Source organism: Rattus norvegicus, chromosome 19 (assembly GCF_021556685.1).
Source record: "Rattus norvegicus strain SHRSP/BbbUtx chromosome 19, alternate assembly SHRSP_T2T, whole genome shotgun sequence".
NCBI classification, from domain to species: domain Eukaryota; kingdom Metazoa; phylum Chordata; class Mammalia; order Rodentia; family Muridae; genus Rattus; species Rattus norvegicus.
In genome coordinates, this window is record NC_141552.1 from 9002501 (window position 1) to 9026610 (window position 24110).

Genomic DNA, 24110 nt, shown 5'->3' on the forward strand with positions numbered 1-24110 from the left:
GTGAGTGAATGTGAGTGGATGTGGATGTGTGTGTATGTGTGAGTGAGTATATATATGTGTGTGTGAGTGTGTGTGTATGTGTGAGTGGATGTGTGTGTGTAAGTGGATGTGAGTAGATGTGAGAGTGTGTGTGAGTTTTGTGTGTGTGTGTGTGAGTGGATGTGCGTGTCAGTGGATGTGAGTGGATGTGTGTGTGAGTGGGTGTGGGTGTGTGTGTGTGAGGGAGAGCATGTATGTGTATGAGTGTGTGTGTATATGTGTGTGTATGTGAGTGTATGTGAGAGTGTGTGTTTGAGTGTGTGTATATGAGTGTGTCTGAGTGTGTGTGTGAGTATGTGTGTGTATGTGTGTGAGTGTGTGTATGTGTGCATGAGTATGTATGTGTGTGAGTGTGTGTGTATATGTGTATGTGTGAGTGTATATGTGAGTGTGTGTGTGTGAGAGTGTGTGTGTATGTGTGTGAGTGTGTGTATGTGTGCATGAGTATGTATGTGTGTGAGTTTATGTGTATGTGTGAGTGTGTGTGAGTGTGTGTGTGTGTGAGTGTGTGTGTGTGTGTGTGTGTGTGTTAGAAATACTTATATACATATATTTGGGTTTGTATGTGCTAGATCAGGCAACTCCTTTGCTCAAAAATGCCCGACCATTCCCATCACACTAAGAACCATCTCTAGAATCTTTACTCAGGTTTCCACGCAGGCCTGGCCCATCCTCCTAATTGTGTCTTCTATATCTTTCCCCACTGCAACGCTTACTTCTTTGTCCTTTGTACACTCTAGGACTACACCTTCATGGAGGGATTGCCGTTGGTGTGACCTCATGTTCTCCTTTAACCTTTCCCTAGACGGCATGACTCAGTCCCCGCTTTCATTCTCAGCTCCCCTTCACAGCCTCAGACAATGTCACCAACATCCTGTGGAAAACAGCCCCTAACTTACCCATTCTCCTCTCTGTCCCTCAGCAGAGGCTCTCAGAGACCACATTCTTCTCTGTCAAGCCCTTTGATCTCTGTGACTTGTGATTTGTCTATAGGTGATGAGTGCCTATCTTTCCAGTATGACAGTGCCATACCCATCTCTAATATAACTGTATAAGATTTACAGCTAATAAATAATAAAATGAATGTGTTCCCTGGTAAACAAGTACATGGCAATGACTCACCTGTGGTCATTACCAAAACCTCCCCTCCACAGTCTGACAAGGCACAGAAGCTTCCTCACAAAGCATTCCTTTTTTTTTTTTAATGTATTTTTTATTGGATATTTATTTGCATTTCGAATGTTATTCCCTTTCCCGGTTTCCTGTCCATAATCCCCTATTCCCTCCCCCTCCCCTTCAACTATAAGGGTGTTCTCCTCCCGATTCACCCCTGCTTACCACTCCCCGCCCCCTACATTTCTTTACACTGGGGGTCCAACCTTGGCAGGACCAAGGGCTTCTCCTTCCATTGGTGCCCAAGAAGGCCATTCTCTGCTATATGCAGTTGGAGCCATGGGTCAGTCCATGTATAGTCTTTGGGTAGTGGATTAGTCCCTTTTGTTTTTCATTGCCATATATTTCTCCGTCTAGCTGGACAGAAAAAGACTGGCATTTAGATAAATCTGAATAAGAGACCTGACACCTTCTACCAATAATTGATAAGTAACTCTCAGAACTATCATATGTAAAGGAAAAATAGAAAGGCCTCAGCTTAAAGCTAGGTAATCTGTGTAGACCACCTATCAAAATAAACTTAGAAAGGTTAAAGAAACATATTTTCTATATGCTTTTCTTTTAAAATATGTATTTTATATAGTTGTTATTATAACGTGTTTTATATATTTTATATATGCATATAAAGGGAAGAATCAAGTGCATAATTCATAATTGCCTCTCAAATTCCCCACCACTACTTCCTATTTTGGGGAATTTTGAAACCACTCCTGACCCTTGCCTGGGGTTTTCTTAACTTTCCGGTTTCTGTCCTTTTTCTCTTTCTTTTCCTTCTCTTTTGTCTCCTTATTGCCTCACTGTATTTGTGTGTGTCAACTGGACTCAAGCTACAGTTGTCTGCGGGGAAGAACCCCTCATCTGAGAAAAATGCCTGTTGCTTGTAGGTGAGTCTGTGGGGCGTTTTTCTTCATTACTGGTTTAAATGAGAGTGCCTAGCCTGCTGTGGTGGCGCCGCCCCTTGACAGGGTCGTTCTAGGATGTCTAAGAAAACAAACCCAGAAAGCTAGGGAGAGCACAGCCCTCCGTGGCCTCTACTTCAGTTCTTGCTTGTGTTCCTGTCCTGAACTCTCTCAGCAAAAGACTGTTACCAGTATAAGAGGAAATAAATCCTTTCCTCCCCCCTCCACAACCCCCACCACCCCAACGTGACTTTTGGCCATGCAATAGAAACCCTGTGACATGCGCTCTCTAGTTTTCCTTTCCTTCTCCCCTTCTCTCAATCCCTCTTATTTACTAAAGTGACCCAACTATCAAAAAACAAAATTAGACAAGCAGAGAAAAAAAGTGTAGTTTACCAAAATGTCAACACTGAAGATGGGATCAATCTTGTCGGTCAAAGGCCGGGGAAGGGAGGTACCTGCTTATCTTACTTTGCTAACACCCAAACAGTGGAGCTCAGGTTGAGACTTCGCGTTTGATTATGAGAGCACACTGTGCCTTGCTAGGAGAGTCTAAAATCAAAATCGGCCTAGGAATCCGGGCAATCTAAGTTCACACCCCAGTGAAGCAGGAAGGAGAAAACTTAAGCCTCTTAAGCCCTTCATGCTCCTCTTTGGCAGGATCTAAGTAAGGAAACACAAGGCATGTTCGCACGCATATTTTTATTTATGCTTTCCGGCCAGCAGCCTCCCGAAGGGAGCTCGATGGGAGGGCATGATTTAGCTGCAATCAGCTTGTTGCCATGTTAACTCTGTTTTAAAAAGGGCAAGCAATGTCTATCTGCTCCAGCCGGTCGCGTGGAGTGCCAATTTGGTGAGGTTTATCATCTGTCTCTAATAGCAGAGCGCTCCAGAAATGGCACAGAACAATTTTCTGCTTTCATTTCCTCGGCACTTGAGAAAAATCTGGGGGCCATCTTTTAGTCTGAGGCAATATTTCTTAGTGTTATTACGTCTTGGAACCGCTACTTAATCCTCCTCTTCGCTCACTTTCAAAGCTGAAGGCAGAGTTGGCCACTCTGCGGCTGGGCTCATACCTGGAGGAAGATGGGCAACTCCAGACAAGAGCGCGAAAGAGGAACTGGGGGAGCGGAAGCGAGTCTGCTCCACCACAGGGCGACTTCTGACTGAGGGCTGGATCTGCTTTCTCTGGCCCTTTGTCCGGATTTGTCTGCAGAATCATTTCCTTAGCTAATGTGAGTTCAGTGCCTGTGATTCTGGCCTAGCTTTTATTTTGTCTTCATCATGAATGCAAACACTTCTCCTCCCCCTTTACAAGACTGAAGTTTCATAGTGAAAATGTAGTAACCGACGTTTTTTTTTTTTAAGCTCTCACCTTTTAGAGAGGATTCCCTGCTAAGTCTTCATCACCTAGCCTCACAGAGAGACACATTTATAACTGACACAAAACTAAGTCTGAAGGTAAAGAGTTGAAGAAAAACATTGGGAAAGAGGGTGACTGTTCAGAGGGCAGCAAGGTCTTTGTTCTCTCTTGCTCTCTTTTCTCTCTCCTCAAAATAAATGTGGGGTTCTTCTAAAGACACCCACCCTGCCAGCGTGAATCACATGGATTTTAAGTCCTACTTTCCTAAATTCCATCCAAAACAAACAAACAAACAACTTAAACTGGACGGGTGAGATGCTTCAGCAGACAAAAAGTGTTTCCCTGGGAAGCCTGATGGCCTGAGTCCTATCCCAGAACCCTGGCAGAAGGGAGAACTGACTTCAAAAGTGGTTGTCTAATTGATACATGTACACTGTGGTGCACAAACACCTGTGAGCTCTCTCTCTCTCTCTCTCTCTCTCTCTCTCTCTCTCTCTCTCTCTCTCTCACACACACACACACACACACACACACACACACACACATACACACACTCATCATAACTAAAATATTTTTAATTTAAACTCACATTTATGAGGGCCGTCTTAGCATTGAGCAGAAACCCTGTGCACATCACATCTGTTTAAAACTATGATATTTTGGAAGCGGGCACTGGTTCCACCTGAGGAAGGCCAGGAGCATGGCTGAGGCCACCCAGAACCGGGTCTGAACCCAATTACTCTCTCTCTCCAAGCACTTTACCATATGCTATGACTTAAGCCCTGCCTTCTCTCTGAACACACTAAAGGCAAAATTACAGATGTTTCTGCCTCAGCGTGACAACGCCGTACACTTGTGGGAGACATATTATTAAAAACGAGTCCCGAAAATGCATTCCGGAAGAAGCAAAGTCTTCTAAATTAAAAAGTGTTTTAGGCAAAATGGGAAGTCATCCGGGTGTGAGCAGTTGGGCACCGGAAATCAAAAGTTGGGCCAAGAAAATCTGGCTGGTGATGTCCGCCACTCTAGAGCTCTACCCAAAGACAGACGAGGGTGCAAAGAATTCACAGAAATTTATCAAGGAAAAGACAACATCTATTACCCTTTGACTGCGAGCGATCTATTTATAGCATGCAAATGTGTCATTTCTTCCTAACTGTTTTACATTACCATTTAGGGAAGGAGGGGTCGGGAGAGCAGGAGGCAGTGATTGCAAATGGTTTGATTATCTTGACAACCACCGTGCAGCCTCTTAAGTGTGACAACTCCTGCAAACCCCTTTAACAGCCCCATGAAATTCGGAACATTGCTTGGTTCCACTACCTACGGGGAAATACAATTCTCGTCAGGAGTTACCTGCGGCTGAGGCAGCTGACAAATGTTATCTAATCAAGTCTATAAGCATCTCAGACAGGTGCGCCTCTCCCCCGGCCTAGGAGATCACCCTGAATAATTCATTATCTAATATGTTTCTCTAAGCCAATCTAGCCCGCTGCTTTAAAAAAAATAAAATAAAATAAAATCACGTCGCGCCGCTTTTCGTGCGGAAAGTGCAGAAGAACTTTCAACGTCTCGTTAGAGGCGGCCCAGAGGTCCTTCCTCTTTTTCTGATATTAAGATGTTTATATTAGGACCATATAGATTTTGCCGCTCTGTAACCGATTTCATTGCTGAGTCTTACATCACACTCTTGATCGTTCCTGCACCAAAGAATAATCCTCCCCATAAATTCCATCCCATTCCTAAATTGCCGTCCTCTACTGAATTCAGCTGAGCCACAGGCAGGAACGCACTGGGTCTGCAGGTCCTGGAGACAAATGGCGCTCTGATCCTCGAAAGGAGAGACTTGGGGAGTTCCAGCACAGCTTCTCTGTTTTTACCCAGATTCTAATGTCCCACCATGACATCGTGACAGCTGGGATGTTGGTTAGCACAACCATCTGGATCTCAGAAAAAGTATAGTCAGGTAAGCGTGTCTTATTGTTCTAGGACCCACACCCAAAGCTGTTTCCGTTTATTTGTGACCTGCAAGCATTAGTGTGTGTCGGAGGGTTTGCTAAAACATAGATGCTGGACTCTGCCCTAGACTCTCAGATTTAGCAGCCCTGAAGGAGGCCAGAACAGATGTGTTTGTAGCAAGGGTCAAGGTGATACTAAGACTAATCAAATGGTCTAAGATCAAACTTTTAAGAAATACCAAATCCTGCCGGGTGGTGGTGGCACGCACTGTTAATCCAAGTACTTGGGAGGCAGAGGCAAGCAGATCTTTTGAGTTTGAGGCCAGCCTGGCCTACAGAGTTCCAGGACATCCAGGGCTACCCAGAGAAAACTTTATCACATAATATTAACTACAGTAGATACTAGAATTCTCAGAATTGTTATTTATGGATTTGGTTATTCAGAAGGAATTGAATAAAATGTGTGTGTGTGTGTGTGTGTGTGTGTGTGTGTGTGTGTGTGTGTGTACATGTATATGTCAGAGATCAGCCCTGGGTGCTATTACTCAAGACCCATTCATTCGCTTTAATTTCTGAGACAGATTCTCTCATTGGCACCTAGGACTCATTGATTAGGCTAGAATGGCTAGCCCTACATCCCAAAGGTCCCATTACCTACAAAAATAGTGCTACTAGCTAGAAGCCATGTGTTTAAACACATGAGCCTGTGGGAACATTTCACACTCAAGCCATAACCTTCTTCCTAACCAAATCTTAGTTATGCTCCTTTGAGCCCTCTTCCCTACTAGCCTGGACCTTACCATGCCTTTAGTAAGAATCTCACTAAGTCGGGGTTGGGGATTTAGCTCAGTGGTAGAGCACTTGCCTAGCAAGTGCAAGGCCCTGAGTTCGGTCCCCAGCTCCGAAAAAAAGAAAAGAAAAAAAAAAAAAAAAGAATCCCACTAAGTCAATTTAGAGAGAATTCTCCATCTTGTTATTTAATGATATCAAATCTGATTTAATGTCTAAGTCTTTCACAAAAACACTGCAAGGCCCATCTAGCAAGAGTCTGTTCTTCCTTCACATTTCTTCCTATTCATTTTCCAAATATCTACTTCCTTGTGCCAATAGCCATAAAACGCAACTTGTCCTGGTGTTTAAAGTTAAGCTTATGTCCTCTTCCCGAATATAATAAATAGTCTTGAATAAAGTCTTCCTTATTAGTGTCAGAGTAGGAGAATAGTTTTTATTTTACAAAAGGAAAGATATGAGAGAGAAAATAATATTATAGTGTTTTGTGGAAGCTCCCATTAAATCTTTTTCATTTTGTTCCTATATTTTGTCAGTGTACAAAATAGTGGGTTTCATTATGACATTTCCATACATACATTGTTTTTTGCTCATACTTGTTCCCAATAACCCATTTTCCATAAGACATGGGTCATGGGATCAGAGGGCCAAAGTGCCAGACTCTGGCTTTCCACTCAAGTGCATTCTATAGAGAGACAAATTACACTACTCAAATAATAGTGTTTTAAAGCTAGAAGATGTGCAACTAGTCTTGTCTTTATTCCTACTGTGATATACTTACGGTGAACCCAAACCCCAGCTAGTGTTAGAATCACAAAGAACTTTTTTAGTTCATAAGCCAAGATTCATAGTGGTTCTTGTTTAATTGGGCTGGGGTAGTATGATGGTAAATATCATCGACTTCACAGGGTCTAGAATCACCTAGAAAACTAGGTAGGCATGTCTATGAGAGAGCTCTGGACGAGATTAGTTGAGATGAAAGACCTACCCTAAAACTGAGTAGCACCATTCCTAAGAAAAGAAGCTGGATGTGAGCATTCACCTCTCTGCTTTCCGATTTCAGACACAGCATGAGCAGCTGCCTCACACTCCTGCTGCCATGGCCTCTCTACCACAGAACCTTCAAACTCTGAGCCAAAGGCATCCCTCTTTACTGAAATTGCTTCCGCCAGGTATTTTGTTACAGCAGCAAGATAACTAACGCAGGTTGGATATAAACACTGGTGATCTTAGAATCCCAGGTGAATTATAGAGTTGGGGGCTGCGGAAGTGTTAAAATCGCCATCTCTCGTTGTGTCAATGTAGAAAAAAACAGTCAGTGACCAAGTCTTGAACTCAGTCATACCGCACGACCTGCACCGGATGAAATTGTATGATATCCATCACCTGAAAAATCCAGAGCACAAAATCCAAAACATCCTGAGTGCTAACATGAGGCAACAAGTAGAAAATCCCACACCATGAAACTTAATTTCGGCAGATCTTCCTGGTTGCTGCCGTCGCGGAGAGCCTCGGGACCACAGGTAAGACCAACTTTTCTGCTGCAAGTGACCTGCCTGGTGAACTCGGGACACACAGAGGCAAAATTCCTCTAGGACCAGGCACTTCCTGTGTTTACCGGGAGTCCCAAACCCGCGGATCCCGGCCCGCAGCAGCTCTGTGCACCCAAACCCCGTGGGAGAGAGACCTCACCGCCTGGTCAGGTGGGCACTCCTGAGGCTGCAGAGCGGAAGAGACCACCAACACTGCCCACCCCTGCCCATATCCCTGGCCCAAGAGGAAACTGTATAAGGCCTCTGGGCTCCCGTGGGGGAGGGCCCAGGAGCAGCAGGACCCCTGCCTGAGACACTGCCAGAACCTGAAGGAAACAGACCAAATAAACAGTTCTCTGCACCCAAATCCCGTGGGAGGGAGAGCTAAACCTTCAGAGAGGCAGACATGCCTGGGAAACCAGAAGAGACTGCACTCTGCACACATCTCTGACGCCAGAGGAAAACACCAAACGCCATCTGGAACCCTGGTGCACGGAGGCTCCCGGAAACGGCGGCACAGATCTTCCTGGTTGCTGCCGCCGTGGAGAGCTCGTAGGCAGCACCCCACGAGCAAAGTTGAGCCTCGGGACCACAGGTAAGACCAACTTTTCTGCTGCAAGTGACCAGCCTGGTGAACTCCAGACACAGGCCCACAGGAACAGCTGAAGGCCTGTAGATAGGAAAAACTACACGCCCGAAAGCAGAACACTCTGTCCCCATAACTGGCTGAAAGAAACCAGGAAAACAGGTCTACAGCACTCCTGACACACAGGCTTATAGGACAGTCTAGCCACTGTCAGAAATAGCAGAACAAAATAACACTAGAGATAATCTGATGGCGAGAGGCAAGTGCAGGAACCCAAGCAACAGAAAGCAAGACTACATGGCATCATCGGAGCCCAATTCTCCCATCAAAGCAAACACGGAATATCCAAACACACCAGAAAAGCAAGATCTAGTTTCAATATCATATTTGATCATGATGCTGGAGGACTTCAAGAAAGACGTGAAGAACTCCCTTAGAGAACAAGTAGAAGCCTACAGAGAGGAATCGCAAAAATCCCTGAAAGAATTCCAGGAAATCATAAATAAACAAGTAGAAGTCCATAGAGAGGAGTCACAAAAATCGCTGAAAGAATTCCAGGAAAACACAATCAAACAGTTGAAGGAATTAAAAATGGAAATAGAAGCAATCAAGAAAGAACACATGGAAACAACCCTGGATATAGAAAACCAAAAGAAGAGACAAGGAGCTGTAGATACAAGCTTCACCAACAGAATACAAGAGATGGAAGAGAGAATCCAGGAGCAGAAGATTCCATAGAAATCATTGACTCAACTGTCAAAGATAATGTAAAGCGGAAAAAGCTATTGGTCCAAAATATACAGGAAATCCAGGACTCAATGAGAAGATCAAACCTAAGGATAATAGGTATAGAAGAGAGTGAAGACTCCCAGCTCAAAGGACCAGTAAATATCTTCAACAAAATCATAGAAGAAAACTTCCCTAACCTAAAAAAAGAGATACCCATAGGCATTCAAGAAGCCTACAGAACGGGTTGGGGATTTGGCTCAGAGGTAGAGCGCTTGCCTGGCAACCGCAAGGCCCTGGGTTCGGTCCCCAGCTCCGAAAAAAAGAACCAAAAAAAGAAAAGAGAGAGAGAGAGAAAGCCTATCTTAGAAGCCTACAGAACTCCAAATAGATTGGAACAGAAAAGAAACAGCTCCCATCACATAATAGTCAAAACACCAAACGCACAAAATAAAGAAAGAATATTAAAAGCAGTAAGGGAAAAAGGTCAAGTAACATATAAAGGCAGACCTATCAGAATCACACCAGACTTTTCGCCAGAAACTATGAAGGCCAGAAGATCCTGGACTGATGTCATACAGACCCTAAGAGAACACAAATGCCAGCCCAGGTTACTGTATCCTGCAAAACTCTCAACATAGATGGAGAAACCAAGGTATTCCATGACAAAACCAAATTTACGCATTATCTTTCTACAAATCCAGCACTACAAAGGATAATAAATGGTAAAGCCCAACATAAGGAGGCAAGCTATACCCTAGAAGAAGCAAGAAACTAATCGTCTTGGCAACAAAACAAAGAGAAGAAAAGCACACAAACATAACCTCACATCCAAATATGAATATAACAGGCAGCAATAATCACTATTCCTTAATATCTCTCAACATCAATGGCCTCAACTCCCCAATAAAAAGACATAGATTAACAAACTGGATACGTAATGAGGACCCTGCATTCTGCTGCCTACAGGAAACACACCTCAGAGACAAAGACAGACACTACCTCAGAGTGAAAGGCTGGAAAACAACTTTCCAAGCAAATGGTCAGAAGAAGCAAGCTGGAGTAGCCATTCTAATATCAAATAAAATCAATTTTCAACTAAAAGTCATCAAAAAAGATAAGGAAGGACACTTCATATTCATCAAAGGAAAAATCCACCAAGATGAACTCTCAATCCTAAATATCTATGCCCCAAATACAAGGGCACCTACATATGTAAAAGAAACCTTACTAAAGCTCAAAACACACATTGCACCTCACACAATAATAGTGGGAGATTTCAACACCCCACTCTCATCAATGGACAGATCATGGAAACAGAAATTAAACAGACACGTAGACAGACTAAGAGAAGTCATGAACCAAATGGACTTAACTGATATTTATAGAACATTCTATCCTAAAGCAAAAGGATATACCTTCTTCTCAGCTCCTCATGGTACTTTCTCCAAAATTGACCATATAATTGGTCAAAAAACGGGCCTCAACAGGTACAGAAAGATAGAAATAATCCCATGCATGCTATCGGACCACCACAGCCTAAAACTGGTCTTCAATAACAATAAGGGAAGAATGCCCACATACACGTGGAAATTGAACAATGCTCTACTCAATGATAACCTAGTCAAGGAAGAAATAAAGAAAGAAATTAAAAACTTTTTAGAATTTAACGAAAATGAAGGTACAACATACCCAAACTTATGGGACACAATGAAAGCTGTGCTAAGAGGAAAACTCATAGCGCTGAGTGCCTGCAGAAAGAAACAGGAAAGAGCATATGTCAGCAGCTTGACAGCACACCTAAAAGCTCTAGAACAAAAAGAAGCAAATACACCCAGGAGGAGTAGAAGGCAGGAAATAATCAAACTCAGAGCTGAAATCAACCAAGTAGAAACAAAAAGGACCATAGAAAGAATCAACAGAACCAAAAGTTGGTTCTTTGAGAAAATCAACAAGATAGATAAACCCTTAGCCAGACTAACGAGAGGACACAGAGAGTGTGTCCAAATTAACAAAATCAGAAATGAAAAGGGAGACATAACTACAGATTCGGAGGAAATTCAAAAAATCATCAGATCTTACTATAAAAACCTATATTCAACAAAATTTGAAAATCTGCAGGAAATGGACAATTTCCTAGACAGATACCAGGTATCGAAGTTAAATCAGGAACAGATAAACCAGTTAAACAACCCCATAACTCCTAAGGAAATAGAAGCAGTGATTAAAGGTCTCCCAACCAAAAAGAGCCCAGGTCCAGACGGGTTTAGTGCAGAATTCTATCAAACCTTCATAGAAGACCTCATACCAATATTATCCAAACTATTCCACAAAATTGAAACAGATGGAGCCCTACCGAATTCCTTCTACGAAGCCACAATTACTCTTATACCTAAACCACACAAAGACACAACAAAGAAAGAGAACTTCAGACCAATTTCCCTTATGAATATCGACGCAAAAATACTCAATAAAATTCTGGCAAACCGAATTCAAGAGCACATCAAAACAATCATCCACCATGATCAAGTAGGCTTCATCCCAGGCATGCAGGGATGGTTTAATATACGGAAAACCATCAACGTGATCCATTATATAAACAAACTGAAAGAACAGAACCACATGATCATTTCATTAGATGCTGAGAAAGCATTTGACAAAATTCAACACCCCTTCATGATAAAAGTCCTGGAAAGAATAGGAATTCAAGGCCCATACCTAAACATAGTAAAAGCCATATACAGCAAACCAGTTGCTAACATTAAACTAAATGGAGAGAAACTTGAAGCAATCCCACTAAAATCAGGGACTAGACAAGGCTGCCCACTCTCTCCCTACTTATTCAATATAGTTCTTGAAGTTCTAGCCAGAGCAATCAGACAACAAAAGGAGGTCAAGGGGATACAGATCGGAAAAGAAGAGGTCAAAATATCACTATTTACAGATGACATGATAGTATATTTAAGTGATCCCAAAAGTTCCACCAGAGAACTACTAAAGCTGATAAACAACTTCAGCAAAGTGGCTGGGTATAACATTAACTCAAATAAATCAGTTGCCTTCCTCTATACAAAAGAGAAACAAGCCGAGAAAGAAATTAGGGAAACGACACCCTTCATAATAGACCCAAATAATATAAAGTACCTCGGTGTGACTTTAACCAAGCAAGTAAAAGATCTGTACAATAAGAACTTCAAGACACTGAGGAAAGAAATTGAAGAAGACCTCAGAAGATGGAAAGATCTCCCATGCTCATGGATTGGCAGGATTAATATGGTAAAAATGGCCATTTTACCAAAAGCAATCTACAGATTCAATGCAATCCCCATCAAAATACCAATCCAATTCTTCAAAGAGTTAGACAGAACAATTTGCAAATTCATCTGGAATAACAAAAAACCCAGGATAGCTAAAGCTATCCTCAACAATAAAAGGACTTCAGGGGGAATCACTATCCCTGAACTCAAGCAGTATTACAGAGCAATAGTGATAAAAACTGCATGGTATTGGTACAGAGACAGACAGATAGACCAATGGAATAGAATTGAAGACCCAGAAATGAACCCACACACCTATGGTCACTTGATTTTTGACAAAGGAGCCAAAACCATCAAATGGAAAAAAGAGAGCATTTTCAGCAAATGGTGCTGGTTCAACTGGAGGTCAACATGTAGAAGAATGCAGATCGATCCATGCTTATCACCCTGTACAAAGCTTAAGTCCAAGTGGATCAAGGACCTCCACATCAAACCAGATACACTCAAACTAATAGAAGAAAAACTAGGGAAGCATCTGGAACACATGGGCACTGGAAAAAATTTCCTGAACAAAACACCAATGGCTTACGCTCTAAGATCAAGAATTGACAAATGGGATCTCATAAAACTGCAAAGCTTCTGTAAGGCAAAGGACACTGTGGTTAGGACAAAACGGCAACGAACAGATTGGGAATAGATCTTTACCAATCCTACAACAGATAGAGGCCTTATATCCAAAATATACAAAGAACTCAAGAAGTTAGACCATAGGGAGACAAATAACCCTATTAAAAAATGGGGTTCAGAGCTAAACATTGTTGGGGGGAGGGCGGCAAGGGGGGGAGGATGGGGAGGGGAGCACCCACAAAGAAGGGGAGGGGGGAGGAGGATGTTTGCCCGGAAACCGGGAAAGGGAATAACAATCGAAATGTAAATAAGAAATACTCAAGTTAATAAAAAAAAAAAGGAAAAAAAAGAAACTTAATTTCATGCACAAAGGGATTTCAAATATTATAATCACTGTGATCATGGTGTAGTAGTACACTGCAGTTGGGACTTGAAATACCTTCCAAAGGCCCAAGTGCTAAAGCCTTGTCTCTATTGGGAGGTGCTAGGACCTTTAAAAGAAGAGGTTTAGTGAGAAGTCTCTAAGGAATCACAAGCCCCTAAACCCATCCTCTGTTTGTTCCCTGGCCTCCCTCAACGTGTTCCAGCCATGACATGATATCATACCAAAGCAGCAAGGCCAATTGAGCACAGATTGCAATCTGTAAAACTACAGCTCAAAATCAAAATTTTCTCTTTCCAAGTTCGAGGCATTTTGTTACAGTAGTAGAAAGCTGGTTGCAGGGACACATGAAGTCGAATAATTTTACTTAGACTTGGTTTCAATCCCCAAACATGGTACTACTTTATACACAGATTCCAAACTAGGGGAAGGAAACAAAATCTGAAATACTGCTTGTCTCAAGAACTTTGGGCATAGGAACCTCAACCTTGGTTGGTGTGTATTGAAAAAAAAATCATTCAACCTTTCTAATTCATTTCACCATCCACAGATGAGAATAAAATACCTAGTACCCTTGGTAACTGATGAGTAACTGACATCAGAGTGTTCATGGAGGCAGACCTTACTCTTGTATTCATTATGTCATTAACTTACTTGACAAATATTGATTGATCACCTACTACATACTAGGCACCATTATAGACAGTGCAATGACCGAGAAAATCTCAAAGAAATGATCAAGGTAGCCCAGCTCATCCTTACCCTCACAGCACTTGCTCAAGTCTGGAAACACAGTGATGTTCAATAAAAGCTTACAACTACCGGTATCAAAATGGTAGACAGTGGTGGTTACTTGTGCAACATGAAAAAGATAGGACAGAAGACAATGTGTTTTGTATACATCAAAAGAGTGGTCAGCCGAGGGGTTGGGGATTTAGCTCAGCAGTAGAGCGCTTGCCTAGCGAGCACAAGGCCCTGGGTTCGGTCCCCAGCTCTGAAAAAAAGAAAAAAAAAAAAAAGAGTGGTCAGCCACCTTGTCTGGCTTCAGTGGGAGAGGATGTGCCTATCCTGCAGTGACTTGAGGTGCCAGGATGGCTTGATACCCAGGAGGGGGTATCCCCCTTTCTCAGAGGAAGAGGAGAGGGGCTGTGTGAGGGGAGGACCAGGAGGAGGAGGACTGTGATCAGGGTGTAAAGTGAATAAAGTCATTAATTATGTTATATATGTTAAAAAAGGGGTGTTCAGATTAGTACTTGGTTCTATAATTATGATAAATAATCACTATTACTTATATAAATTTAAGGATTCAAGTACATTTTTTTCCTCTTATCATCCAAAGGATGATTTACCTGTAGAAACAAGACTTTGGAAATGATCTTGTTTTTCAATGGTGAATCCTCTACAGCGCTTGATCCATGCCTAAAGTGTTTGCAGACTTAGGACAATGAATAAAACCTGCATAAATAAAAGTCAACAGTCATCTCTGCCCAAGGACTAAGCTTTGAATATCAGATAACCAAGTGGGCAGCTTCTCAATATGGTATTTAAAAGCATGACCAAAAGTCTATAATTATCTCTCTCCTCTCAAATAACACCACACATAAGCATCGTAAAGGATTAAATAAATTTTATAACAAATAAGTCTCTTTTCACTGTAAATTAATAAATTTCCTTTTCACATTATTTTAGCTATCTGGGTCCTTAGCCTTTACTTAATGACGATGCACTTGATTAAATAAAATGAAAGAAAAATGAAAGTTCTTTCAGACATTAAAATGAATAATGAGTTTAGACTTAATCCAAAAGCAATTTGACTTTAAACATTCATATGAAATTAAATGAGCCATTGAATTTGCTATATAAGCAAGCATTAATCTTATCAAGCTATGAAGACTAGAAAGCTATACAGTGACCCATTAATTTCAGAGCCTAATACAAGGTCTGTTTAATGCCTACACTCCATTAAAAAGTCTTATTCCACAACATAAGTGCTTTTTCATAAAAGTTTAAACCCCCATTCATTTTTTCACTGCTCCAATCATGTGATAATCTACTCTGACAAGATTATGGCTGCAAACCCGAGAACAGTATGTAATGTCATGTGAAACAAATTTTGCTCAGGGCGAGCTTCCATCAGAAAAATAAAAAGAGGAGGACATTTATACCATTGGCAGAATCCTGTGCATAAATCACATGGCCCACTCCTCCTCCACTCAAGAGTCCTTCCCTTAAAGAAGACACTCTACAATTCTCCCATTCAGTAGATAGATACCAGTGTCACTCAGGAGCAGAATCCTTTCACAGAATCGCACAAGCCAAAAGCACTACTCCAGGGCAAATGAACCATATGCTGTAAGCAGATAAGAGTTCAATGTTGAAATCAAATCATTTTTTTATCTTTATTAACTTGAGTATTTCTTATTTACATTTCGATTGTTATTCCCTTTCCCGGTTTCCGGGCAAACATCCCCCTCCCCCCTCCCCTTCCTTATGGGTGTTCCTCTCCCAACCCTCCCCCCATTGCCGCCCTCCCCTCAACAGTCTAGTTCACTGGGGGTTCAGTCTTAGCAGGACCCAGGGCTTCCCCTTCCACTGGTGCTCTTACTAGGATATTCATTGCTACCTATGAGGTCAGAGTCCAGGGTCAGTCCATGTATAGTCTTTAGGTAGTGGCTTAGTCCCTGGAAGCTCTGGTTGCTTGGCATTGTTGTTCATATGGGGTCTCGAGCCCCTTCAAGATCTTCCAGTTCTTTCTCTGATTCCTTCAACGGGGGTCCTATTCTCAGTTCAGTGGTTTGCTGCTGGCATTCGCCTCTGTATTTGCTGTACTCTGGCTGTGTCTCTCAGGAGCGATCTACATCCGGCTCCTGTCGGCCTGCACTTCTTTGCTTCATCCATCTTGTCTAATTGGATGGCTGTATATGTATGGGCCACATGTGGGGCAGGCTCTGAATGGGTGTTCCTTCTGCCTCTGTTCTAAACTTTGCTTCCCTATTCCCTGCCACATGATCATTTTACACATTTAAAATACTCATATACAAAAACAACTGAATCTTAAGTTCATTAAAAAAAATTTTTTACAGCCCCAGTTTATAGCTCTGAATGTTACCATCCCATTTCACAGTTGAGACCATAGTTGAATAAAGAGTACAACAGTGATGATGTTTTATAAGTCGGTATATAAATGCACATATAAAGTTAAGTGTAATGCTTCCATCTATGCTGACAATGCTCCCTCTGAGACCCAAAGACTAACAAAAACCCAACACCAGGCATGAGAAGTCCTTTTTGGAGTTATTGGTCAGGTTTGTCCAAGAGACTCCCACAACAAATGGACTATTGCTATTGCATTTGGTTGACCACTAGAGGTAGAAGGTAAATCCTTACTGTTGGACACCCTCTGCACTTCAGTCACAGGCCCCAGAGGCCGCTGAGCTGGAACTGATCTTCAGGTTTCCTCCCCGAGCTTTCATAGTATAGAAGACAGTAGATAAGTCTCCAAAAGAAGGAAGTAACAGCCGTCCTACCCAGGTGATACTGTAAACCACAACGATGACCAGCATGTCACCATAGCTCTCCAATACAGTAATGGCATTGCATACCTTGGTGGTAACCAACAGCTCTTTAATTAGACTTAAGACCTGATCAACAAGAGGGAATATATACAGGTAACATTGTACAAAATGGGCAGATTGTATTTATATGTATGTGTGTGTATATGTGTGTAGGTACAGATAGATAGATAGATAGATACATAGATACATAGATAGATACATAGATACATAGATAGATACATAGATAGATACATACATACATACATACATACATACATACATACATACATACATACATATAGATATAGATATCAACAATGAAAAAGAGGTCATGAATTTGCAAGAGGGTGATGAGGGACATATTGGGGGTTGGAGGAAAGAAAGGGAAGGGGGATGATATAATTTTATTGATCTCAAAAAAATAAAAGACATAATTTTTAAAGCAGTAGTCATGTTGTACTTACTGCCTTGGAACATATTTAGCTGGGTGGCAAACTTCAGATTGAATTTCATATTGAATGTCATTTTCTCTTCATGGCATCAGCGTTCAAAGTACGAAATTTGGCAAACCATCAGGGCCACCTTGAGTTTTATTATGTGCCATATGGCAAACTGGAGAGGGAAGCGGAGAAGGTAAATTTATCAGGCTGTGATCAAAGCAGAGCCAAGTATCACTGTGGTACATGTCCAGAATCCAAGCATGTGGGAGGTGAAAGGAGGAAGGTCAGGAGTTCAAGGTCATCTTTAGCTACATAGTAAGTTCGAGGCCAGCCTGAGCTATGTGAGACCACAACTCATAAAAAAAACAAGAAAGCATATTTGGACGTGGCATAGACTTAAAGTACTTCTTATTTCATTGCATTTAGATTAGAGAAGAAATTATATACATCACCTATCTTAAATCCCTGTCAATAAATATTTGGTCTTATAATTTAGAGACTAGCTAATAATCCATTAGTAGCTTAATATTTGATATTTGAAATTTATAGCAGTAAGTTTAAATAATGAAGTCTATTATTAATGAGAAAGGTTTTGTGGTGTCAGAAGCAAACCACTGTGGAAATTTCTTGATAAAGCACAGCTCCCAACAGAAACCTACCCATCCCCAGGCTGCCATTCAAAGTTTCGTTGATCTGTCTCTGAGGTACGAGATGTGGTCTTGAAATTATTTTTCTGTGCAGTTTGACTTCGTCTCTTTGTTTACTTTCCTTCCCAGCACAGTGTCAAATTTGGAAGCCACTCAAGGCCTGCTGCCACTACAGGAGTGGCTGGCCCACGTACCACCTTGCCAGCACAGTACAAGTCTCCAGAGAAGCATGTCATGTTTGCGTTCGCCATGAAATGCAAAGCTACTTTTCACAAACTGATGTTGTTTATAAGCACTCAGTTGTAGGTACCTTGATATTTGGGGGTCCTCCTCAAGAGGAAGGTTCATGGCTGTCCATTTTGAAATTGAGTAAACAGGAGTTTAAGAGTCAAAGTCTTAAACACAAGGAAGGGTTGAACATGATATACACTTTTAGCTGTGACACCCACACATGTTACCATGTTACCAGTAAGTCCCCTTCCTAACATGAGAGCTGAGCCCCGCAGTGTTTTGAGGAAGCCCTTCCTTTGTGTGTCTCAATGGGATAGCCAGACACTCATTATCCTGGTACTAGTGAGTCAGAGTTACTTCTTATCACCTGTAACCAGGAGAACTGGGTAGATATTACTTCATTTTCCTGCCTCCAAAGCTGAGGCTGTTGTGACCTGTGCTGCCTACCTTGTCAGATTAAAGGGATCAAATGACAGAACAGAGATAAAAATTACCTGCATTATACAAATTGACGTGAATTTAGTCCTCCACAACAATTCATCCTCTCTTAACATTCTCAGAAAACACTAAAAGGAAGTTTATTTCTAGGAAACCTCCTACCGTTTGTAAAAATGAAAATTGTTTGTTCTTACTCTGTTATCACAGAGAGCAAGAGAGATCATTCATATGGAAATGACTAACCATTGCCGAGCATTTTATAAACACACAAAAAAACATTGTTTTTCTCTAGTCTTTGAGAGGAAAAGAACGTGAGCTAGGGAAATGGCACCATGGGTAAAGTGCTTGTGCCACAAGCCTGATGCCCTGAGTTCAGATCCACATGAAAGCAGGATGCGTAACTCATGCGTCCATAAGCCCAGTGCCCTCGAGAGCAGATAAAAGGCAGACACAGGAGGATCTCTGGAAGCTCACAGGACAGCCCGACACAGATGCTCCCAGCAGAGAACAAGAGACCCTGTCCCAAGCCAGGTGGAAAGCAAGGACTGATACCCTAGGTTATCCTTTGACCTCCATGTGCATCATCACACACACACACACACACACACACACACATTCACATACACATCACACACACCACATACACATCACACACACCACACACACACCACACACACACACACTCACACACCACACACACCACACATACCACATACACACACACCATACACACACACACTCACATAGACCACACACACCACACCACACACACCACACACACACATACACACCACACACACCACACATACACCCACACACACACCACACACCACACATCACACACTCAAATAGACCACACACACACACACATACACACCACACACACCACATTCACACACACACCACACACACCACACACACGTACTCATAAACATATACATACACATTGATATTCATTCACTAAAAATTTACAATCTGAAGACAATGCTAAGATAACTATACTACTCATAATTTTTCTCCTGGAAATATTTGCAGCAAGACAATTCCCAGAAATGAACTGCTTCCTTGTTAAATGTCCACAGGAGCGTGATGCTAAGACTCCAGCAGAATCAGAGAAGCCGCATTCATTTCAAGCTCCATTAGAAGCATGCCTTACAGTCCGTCCGAGAGAGGGATACACCCAGCCAAGAACTCGTTCTCTATTAGCTGTCTTTTGGGCAGGAAGTTACTACAGCAGCACCCACTCCCATGATCCCACGGGTCTGTCTGTAAAATAAGTCAGCGGAAGGGCAGCGGATGTAGCTTAGTTGGTACAGCTCTCGCGTGGCCTGCACTGAGCCCTGGATTTGATGCACAGAGCCTGATAAACTAAGTGTGGTGGTCCATGCTGGTGAGCATAGCACTTGGGAGGTGGGTTAAGATTTTCCTCAGTTACTTAGGTTTGTCCGTCATCCCAAATAAAGACAACCGACTGAAGGTGCTACCTTTGCCATATGGTATCAATCAAACCAGCTCTGGGCCCAAACAAGGCAGGCCCTGTTAGTCATTAGCTAAGGAAGAAGAAGGGGCTCATGCGGCCCTACTATCTACTATTAGCTATTGATAGATCCTAGGGTAAAAAGAACCACGATCTTTAGCCGTGTAGCCACGACTGAAGACACCAAGCTCCAGCGGACAACTCCAAACCCACTGTAATATAGGCTGCTCTAATTGATCTCGGTGGGTCACAGAACAGAATTAACAGACAGGAATGTAAGGGAGATGGGGGAGGGGAGGTGGTAGAGACATGGAGGATGGGAGTGGTCAGTATGCATCGCTGTGTATTCATGATACATTTTAATTAATGTAAGGTAATGTGTGCATACATGTGTATGTGACAAAAAAGAAAGACGAGATGAGAAAGATTTGCTAACAGATAGATTGACCATGGCTTATAAATTTTACCTCCTGATTCTCAGCTACGATACGATTTTAAAAATTCCATTCTTCAGCATACACCAGATAAGTGACTTCTTAAACAGCATGGCCTCTGGGGAGAATGTACTTCCAATCAATAAAGCTTAAACAGGACAGTCCTTGAAGGAGACTCATTAAACTTAGCAGGTTTAGGGTAAAACAGCTTCCTTACACGTGGAGAAAATGAAACCTGAAGAATAGGGCAAAACCACAAGGAAAATTAGACATTTTTCATTAATCTTTCTTAAGGGCATCATAAATTATGTATTTTTTAAATAAAATTATTAAAATTGCTTTTTCTCCAGTCCTTCTCAAATTGTCAGGTTAAAGGTATTCTACATGGAAGCCATCATAAATTACAGTTAGATTAGAATAAAAGTCCTGGTGTGTTACTGCACAGTGGACCTATGACAGATAATGCATTTCAAAACGTGGGAAATGATTCTCAGTGTTTTCGCCACAAAGGCTGGGGGGAAAAAATGCTGTGACATTAGTTAGATGTCTTTAACCTGGTTTGAACATTATACAACGTATACGAGTATTAAAACATTTGTGCTGGTACATAAATACCTAATCATTATGTCGTTAATCACCCAAGAAATACATTTAATTCTTTAAAATTTTGTTTATCATTTTTTTAAATTCACTTTACAGCCTGATCACTGCCCCTCCATCCCCCCTCATGCTGTTCCTCCTCCCATCCCCCAACCTCTTCTCCTCTGAAAGGGTAGACCCCCCCATGGGTATCCCCCCACCCTAGCACATCAAGTCTCTGCAGGGCTAGGTGTATCCTCCCCCACTGAAGTCAGACAAGAGAGCCCAGCTAGGGAAACATTCCACAGACAGGCAATAGCTTTAGGAATAATCCACGCTTCAGCTGTCGGGAGACCCGCATGAAGACATCTGCTACCTATGTGCGGGGGTCCTAGGTCCAGCCCATTTTGTTCTTTGGTTGGTGGTTCAGTCTCTGACAGCTTCCAAGGGTCCGGGCCAATTGACTCTGTTGAACTTCCTATGGAGTCCCTATGCCCTTCGGGGCCCTCAACTCTTTTCCCAACTCTTCCACAAGACTGAGTTCCGTCCTGTGGGTCCCTGCATCTGTTTTAGTCAGCTGCTGGGTGGAGGTGATAACTTTAATTTTTAAAATAAAATGTAGCATGTGTAATCAAGCAGTTTATACCTGTGGAGAATGAATTTAACTTATATGAAAAGAACAGGTTAACCTAAGACTAGACAGGTTCAAGGATGCTATGAGAAGGAACACCTGTGAGAGAGAGAACGAGGAGCCTGAAGACGATAGGTGCTAAAAGTCTGGTCCCAAATGGTGAGTGGGAGGGACGCCGTCTTCAGGCGACATAGACTGCACGAAATCTTCCGAAGACTGAGCAGAGCTAAAAATAAGTTCACAAGCCAGAGCTACCCCCCAGAGAAGCCCTTTCCCCATGGAACAGTTTTATCTTGGTATTCCCTGCCACACTCACTCGCTGGCTGGAAGAAGCTGATGAGAAATATCAACTTGACGCACAGCGCTCACGGACCTGAGAGAGCAGCAGGCGCCCTGGGCCAGTTACATCAGGAGATCAGAAAACCTCCACACCATGGCTGCCACCAGGCTAGAATATAAGCTCCCAGGTTTTTTGTTTGTTTGTTTGTTTGTTTGTTTTGTTTTGTTTAATTGGAATAATTTTTTTTAATTTTTTTCCTCCATCTTTATTAAATTGAGTATTTCTTATTTACATTTCAACTGTTATTCCCTTTCCCGGTTTCCGGGCCAACATCCCCCTAACCCCTCCCCCTCCCCTTCTATATGGGTGTTCCCCTCCCCATCCTCCCCCCATTACCACCCTCCCCCCAACAATCACGTTCACTGAGGAGGTTCAGTCTTGGCAGGACCCAGGGCTTCCCCTTCCACTGGTGCTCTTACTAGGATATTCATTGCTACCTATGAGGTTGGAGCCCAGGGTCAGTCCATGTATAGTCTTTGGGTAGTGGCTTAGTCCCTGGAAGCTCTGGTTGGTTGGCATTGTTGTTCATATGGGGTCTCGAGCCCCTTCAAGCTCTTCCAGTCCTTTCTCTGATTCCTACAATGGGGGTCCCGTCCTCAGTTCAGTGGTTTGCTGCTGGCATTCGCCTATGTATTTGCCATATACTGGCTGTGAAACTCCCAGTTTTCAAAGAGAAGTTTCCTTGTTACTGAGCTAATTAATGTGAAAAGTCATTGCACAATAATTAATAAGTACTCCATGGAGGAAAGTTGCTCATTTGCTCATATTTCCAAGTACTGTATTTAATAAGACCTGTTCTTTGAAACAATAGTGACTCGGTGAAGCGGCTTCTTCCCCAGCTCCTTTGCAATGAGAAAGGCTATTAAAGCATTTTGTCAATGTCCAAGAAACAAATTGGTGTTCTGTGTTTATTAATAGGCGAGATAACTGTTGCATTAAACTGACCCTCATCTCTCAGTGTGACTCTATTGGAAACTTAGCTAATTCAAGGTTCAGCCATCAAAACTTCGTGTGTGTTTATTTCACGCAAGTAAATCTATGAAGGGTAGATTTCATGCATTTTCATACAGACTTAAGAGGTACTTTGATCACATCCGCAAGCAACCTTCCCCGACCCCCACCCCCAGTGCTCACACTTCCCTGCCCCCATGTCTTCACCATTGCTATCCTTGATTTGAGTGAAAGCATGAGATGTTTGTTTATCTTTCTGAGTCAGGGTGATTTTACATAACATTACGATAGCCAACGTTTTTAACGATATTACGTTTTGTTTTGCTTATTGGCTATTTACTGCTCCATTGTCTGTCTATGCCACCCTTTCCTTATCCATTCCTCTGCTCCTGGGATTAGGCTGATTCTACAGCTTGGCTGTCCTGAATAGTACTGCACCAGACATGCATGTGCAAGCATCCCTGTGATAGCCTGACATAGCTGCCTTTGGTATAGCCCAGGAATGGTATAGCTGGATCACATGGTAGTTCTGCATTAAGTTTTTCTGACCAATATCCACACTGCTTTCAACGGTGTCTAATTTATATAGCAATGGTGTGCAAGGGATCCCTTTTCTCCCCTGCATCCTTACCAGCATTGGTCCATTCTATCCTCCTGGTGACAGCCATTCTGACTGGGGTAGAGCCTCATGATGCTTCATCCCTATGCTGCCCAAAGAGACCTTGATCTAAACTTGGGTTTAGGGAAACACATTCTCTCTTAAGCCTTCCATGCAAGACAGATGCTACAGATCTGTGTTTCCATTCAGTAGTACTCAATATGTCCACCGTTTCCATAGGAACCTGGTGGAGATTACTGGGCACAGAACTGCATCCTATAGTACTAGCCAACTAGAACATAAGAAAGACCTCAGGCAGAAATAATAGACAGATACAGCAGAGATCATTAGTACTCTGTAAGCACCCCAATCCATGTTAAATACTTAAATATTATATGTGTGAGGCCATATGAGATTCCGGTCAGTTTGCACACACATGCGTTGCTGCACTTTGAGAAG